Source organism: Myotis brandtii, unplaced genomic scaffold (genome assembly GCF_000412655.1).
Source record: "Myotis brandtii unplaced genomic scaffold, ASM41265v1 scaffold509, whole genome shotgun sequence".
NCBI classification, from domain to species: Eukaryota; Metazoa; Chordata; class Mammalia; order Chiroptera; family Vespertilionidae; genus Myotis; species Myotis brandtii.
Window position 1 is genome coordinate 753,963 of NW_005369409.1, and position 5,218 is coordinate 759,180.

Below are 5,218 nucleotides of genomic sequence, written 5' to 3' on the forward strand. Positions count from 1 at the left end.
CCCCTGGTGGTCAGTGCGCTCCCACAGGGGGAGCTCTGCTCAACCACAAGCCAGGCTGACGGCTACCAGCACAGCAGTGGTGGTGGGAGCCTCTCCCGCCTCCTCAGCAGCGCTAAGGATGTCCGACTGCAGCTTAAGCCTGCTCCCCGCTGGCAAGTGGGCATCCCCAGAGGGCTCCCGGGCTGCCAGAGGGATGTCTGACTGCCAGCTTAGGCCCAATCCCCCGGGGAGCGGGCCTAAGCCAGCAGGTGGTTATCCCCTGAGGGGTCCCAGACTGTGAAAGCGCACAGGCTGGGCTGAGGGACCCCCTACCGAGTGCACAAATTTTTGTGCACCGGGCCTCTAGTATTTACATATTTTAGATCATAATGTAATACCATTCCATGTTCTGCTTTTCCCTTTAAATTATTCTGAGAGAATGTCTCTATGTCATTTAAAATATTGAACAATCTCATTTAAATGGGCTGCATAATAATTTATCTTAGTGATGTACTATAACATAGGCATTGTACTGTTGAAAAGTTAGTCTTTCTTTTCTTTCTTTCTCTTTCTTTCTTTGCTTTTATACATAATGTTGCTATAAGCATATTTGTTTATAAGTCTTTGCATTATTAGAATTAGATTTACTGTGTCAAGAAGCATAAACATTTTTAAAGTTCTTAATTTATATTATCATTACATCATCAGTATTCTTCCAATGGCAGTATATGATTGAGCCTAGTTTTCTGCACCATCATTGGTTGTATTATTATATATTTTTAAACTTTGTTAATTTCATAAGAAAAAATATATTTCATTGTTCTGCACTTCATTAAAAACGTTTGAGATTGAAGTATATTGCTTGTGTGGTTTTTTTTTTTTTTACAAACTGTGTATCTTCTTTTATGAATTGAATTATCTATTTATGTTCTTTGCCTATTTCTTTTTTAAAAATATATTTTATTAATTTTTTACAGAGAGGAAGGAAGAGGGATAGAGAGTCAGAAACATCGATGAGAGAGGCCCGCAACCAGGTACATGCCCTTGACTGGAATCGAACCTGGGACCCTTCAGTCCGCAGGCCGATGCTCTATCCACTGAGCCAAACCAGTTAGGCTCTTTGCCTATTTCTATTGGAGGCTTGGTTTTGTTATATATTTGTCTGGGTCCTATATTCAGTATATTAAGGATAACATTTTAAATTTTGTAGCAAATATTTCTCCAGGTTTCTCACCTTTTATTTTTTTTAATTCTCACACAAGAATATTTTTTCCCATTGATTTTCAGACAGAATGGAAGGAAGAAAGCGGGGGTGGTGGGAGAGAGGAGAGAAACATTGATGTGAGAGAGACACATTGATTGGTTGCCTCCCACACTCGCCCTGACCAACCGGGGCTGGGGATCGAACCTGCAACCAAGGTACATGCCCTTGACAGGGAATCAAATCTGTGACCCTTCGGTCCATGGGCTGATGCTCTAACCACTAAGAAAACTCGGCTAGGGCTACCTTTTAATTTTAATATTTTTTATATTTAAGAGTACAAAATTCTTGATATTTTTCTTAATGGTTTCATCCTTCACTTGTATGTTTAGGAAGTTCTTCAAGAACGAGAGAAATTTGAACATGTTGAAAGGACAAGGCTGTGTGGACTTGGGATCAACTGTGCAAAGAAAAGACATAGCTTTCAGGGTGGGATGAACACTCTCTGAAAGAGGAAGAAAGGAAAAATGAGTCTAAAGTCTGCCTGAAATAAAGGAGACCTAAAAATCTGGAAAGACATACCATGTTCATGGACCAGAGACTTAATATTTTTAAGATGGCAAATACTCCACAAATTGATCTACAGATTCAATATAATCTCTATCAAAATCCCAGATGGCTTCTTTGTATAAATTGACAAACTGGCCCTAAAATTCATATGGAATTTCAAGGAACCCAGAATGGCTAAAACAGTCCTGAAAAACACATACACACACACAAAGATGGAGGACTCCCATATCCTGATTTCAAAACTTACTACAAATCTACAGTAATCATGACTGTGTGGTAGTAGCATAAGGATAGACATATAGATCAATAAATAGAATTGAGAATGCAGAAGTAAACCCACACATCAACGGTCAATTAATTATCGCAGAAGTGCCAAGACTATTCAATGGGGAAACAATAGTCTTCAAAAAATGGTGCCAAGATATCTGGGCATACACATGCAAAATAATAAAGTTGGATCTCTAACTCACATCATATACTTGTGTCCATAATAAAGAAATCTCTTAACTCAAAAATACATATAACTCAATTTAAAAATGAACAAAGAATCTGAATAGACATTTCTCCAAGGAAGATATACAAATGGCCAAGAAGCACATGAAAAGATGCTCAACATCATTAGTTATCAGGAAAATTCAAATCAGAACTACAGTGAGATATCACTTCACACCCACCAGGATGGTTACAATAAAAAAGATGGAAAATAACAAGTGATAGTGAGGATGTACAGAAATTGGAACCCTCATATATTTTTGGTGGTAATGTAAAATGGTATGGTCTCTTTGAAAAAGTGTTTGGCAATTTCTCAAATGGTTGACCATAGAAGTACCATATAACCTAGCAATTCTACTCCCAGGTTTATATGCAAGAGAAATGAAAACATGTGCTCACACAAAGACTTGTACACAAATGTTCATAGCAGCATTATTCATAATAGCCCCAAACTGGAAACAACCCAAATGCCCATCCACTGATGAATGGATAAACAAAATATGATACAACCATATAATGGAATACTATTGAGTCATAAAAAGAAATGCAGTATTTACACATGTGACAGCATAGATGAACCGTCAAAACATTATGCTACATGAAAGAAGCTGATCACAAAAGAACACATGTTATATGATTCCATTTATATAAAATGTCCAGGACAGGAAGATCCATAGAGATAAAGTAGATTAAGTGTCACCAGAGGCTGGGAAGAGGAGGGAATGGGGAGTTATACTTTCAGAATTTTTGTTTGGGGTGATGAAAAAGTTTTGGAAATAGTACCAATAGTTGTACAATATTTTGAATATAATTAATGCTCCTGAATTGTACACTTAAAAATGGTTAAAATGGCAAATTATGTTATATATATTTTACCATGATAAAAATTTAAAAGATATTTCTTTAAAAGAAAAAAAAGCAAAACTAAACAGTACCAATAAATGATTGATAGGAAGCCACTACTAGATGACTTTGGTCTTAGTAAAACGTGAGGGAGGTTTCGTTGACAGAGAGAGACCAGAGAGTTCCTGATCCATAACAGGCTGAAACTGAGAGCTGAAACCAATGGATATTTGTAACATCTTACATGAACTAATGCAATGTTTACTACCTATTCTCATGATAAAAATTTACTAGGAGACTTGCTAAATATACAGATCATTGAGTCTCCAAATGTGGTTTAAGAACTTGTGGGGTACATGAGGTCCTTTGTTTTCTGATTACAGATCTAGGAGAGGCCAGCTTTTTCCCCCATACCTCAACCAAAAGAATAGTAACAGATTGCATGCAGAAGAAAACACGTATAGCAATCCAGCTGTTTTCTATTAAGGCAGATTTCAAAGATGTTTGGAAAAATGTAAAAGAATACCAATTACTAAAATTTTGTCAATATAGTTATTTTTCATAAAAATGTGATTTATATTAATGATAATGGGTTTATTATTTTAAATGAATTATTAGATAATAAAAATTCTGAATTTTAATTTCCAATATGGTAAAAACCAGGAGCTATAATCCACATAAACAAAAGCTCTTTGAGGTCCTCAATAATTTTTAAGTGTATAAGGGTTCCTCAGGTAAAAAATTTTGAGAACCATTGATATACTAGTAGATAACCAAGCCTCTGAGATGGAAATTCTTATTTAGGAAGTCCCAATAGAGCTTGAGTCAGTATTTTTAGAAAATTACACCAGGTGCTTATCAGAGAAGTTTGGTTAACAATGAGCCAATACAAAGTTGTTCAGATGTTAGGCATTTTTTTTTAGTACCATCATAACAGTCTTTATAATTCTTTTGTTTTGCCTTTGTCTATTTCTTTTTGATTATCTTTTTAAGAAATTTATTGTTCACGGTATTACAGATGTCCCCCATTTTCCCCTCCTTTGCCCCCTCCACCCAGCTCCTGCCCCATTCCAGGTCTTTCCCACATGCGCTATGCCAATATGCATATATGTTCTTTAGTTAATCTGTTCCAGTCCCCTCTTCCCCCACCCCCTCTGAGATCTGTCATTTTGTTCCATGCATCCTTATCTCTGGATATGATGTTAGGTATTTTTATGATGAGCTATGGTGAATGCCAGACAGAATCAAAACTAAATGATTACAAGGGTTGTCAAGCAGAAAAGGGCAGGTCCATTTGGGTTGATGAGACTGTATTTCTAGTGAGGCCATTTGATGACCCAATTTTCAGAGCTTTATCTAGCAATGTTGACAATCCAGGAACAGAAGCAGAGAAAGTGGGCACTGTTTATTTATTTATTCGTTTGTTAATCCTCACCAGAGGATATTTTCCCCATTGATATTTAGAGAGAGTGGTTTGGAGGGAGGGAGGGGGAGAGAGGGAAACATCAGTGGGAGAGATAGTTTTCGATTGGTTGCTTCCCAACTAGCCAGGGATCGAACCTGCAACCTAGGTACATGCCCTTGACTGGGAATCGAACCCATGACCCTTCAGTGCATGGGTTGGCACTCTAACCACTTAGCTACGCTGGCCAGGGTGAAAGTGGGCACTTTAAACTAGAGTTTGGGAGAGACCAAGATGGCGGCATAGGTAAACACCGGAGATTGCTGCCGCAAACAACCACTTCAAAAATACAACTAAAAGACGGAACGGACATCACCCAGAACCACAGGAAGGCTGGCTGAGGAGAGACTCTTCAACTAGAAGGAAAAATAACAGCACACCGAGGCTCAGAGGAGGCGCAGTGTGGAAAAAACTCAGGTGCGGAGGTGCGCGCGCAAAGCGGGCTGGTGGCTGAGAGCGCGGTTGTCGTTTTCGGTCAGGGGGGAGTCTCAGACTCTGAGCTCCAGATACGGGCGAATCGCTGGGGACTCGGACCCAAACGGGAGAAGCGGGAGTGTCTGGCATCAGTTGGAAGGCAGCTTTCCCTCCGAGGTTTGCAGCGGTTCCGGGGGTTCTGAGAAGCAGAGCCTCTGGGAACAGGACTGAGGGCACCATAACGGCTCCCTCCGCCC